Below are 707 nucleotides of genomic sequence, written 5' to 3'. Positions count from 1 at the left end.
ACCCTCACCATCACCAAGGAAGGCAAAGATGAACAAGTCGTCAACTTTGCGAGATCCCTCTGGTATGCACAGCAGCAACAACTCCAAGGATACTTAATGGGTTCACTTTCCCGTGAGATTCTTGCCCATGTCGCCACGTTCCAGACGCCGGCCGAGGTGTGGAACACCATCCACGGCATGTTTGCTGCTCAGAGCCAAGCCCAAGCGATAAACACTCGCATCGAGCTCACCAACCTCAAGAAAGGTAATATGTCCATGGCCGATTATCTTGGTAAGATCAAAAGTCTCACTGATGAGGTCGCAAGCACGGCTTCGGCCCTATTTGATCCGAAGATCGTCTCCAAAATTCTTGCCGGCTTGGATATGGAGTACAACCCGGTGGTCTCTTCACTCGCCGCCAGGGTGGAACCCATCACCGTCCAAGAGCTATACAGCCAGCTGCTCAGTTTTGATGCCCGCCTCACCCTCCTCCATGGCGGCGATCTTCGGCAGTCCTCCGTCAACTCCGCCTCTCGTGGGCGCGGTCACCAGGGGCAGCGCGGCGGCGGGCGCGGGCGCGGCGCTTCTTCAGGAGAAGGCGCACGCTCCGGTGGGGGCTCTGGCTCCCATGGCGGGGGCGGCTACAGCACCAGCGGCAACAGCGGCGGCTTCAACAACAACAACGGCCGCCGCCCTCCTTCACGTCCGCGTCCCCGATGCCAGCTCTG

General features: G+C 59.4%; 1 pseudogene; it reads left to right on the top strand.

Moving 5' to 3' along the window:
- The first annotated feature begins 317 nt into the window (after positions 1 to 317).
- On the top strand, positions 318 to 454 carry LOC119351599 (annotated as a pseudogene).
- The last annotated feature ends 253 nt before the right edge of the window (positions 455 to 707 follow it).

The sequence above is a fragment of the Triticum dicoccoides genome, chromosome 1B, assembly GCF_002162155.2.
Source record: "Triticum dicoccoides isolate Atlit2015 ecotype Zavitan chromosome 1B, WEW_v2.0, whole genome shotgun sequence".
Classification (NCBI taxonomy): domain Eukaryota; kingdom Viridiplantae; phylum Streptophyta; class Magnoliopsida; order Poales; family Poaceae; genus Triticum; species Triticum dicoccoides.
The sequence above is the reverse complement of the archived record's forward strand: the minus strand, read 5'-3'. Positions and strand labels throughout refer to the sequence as shown.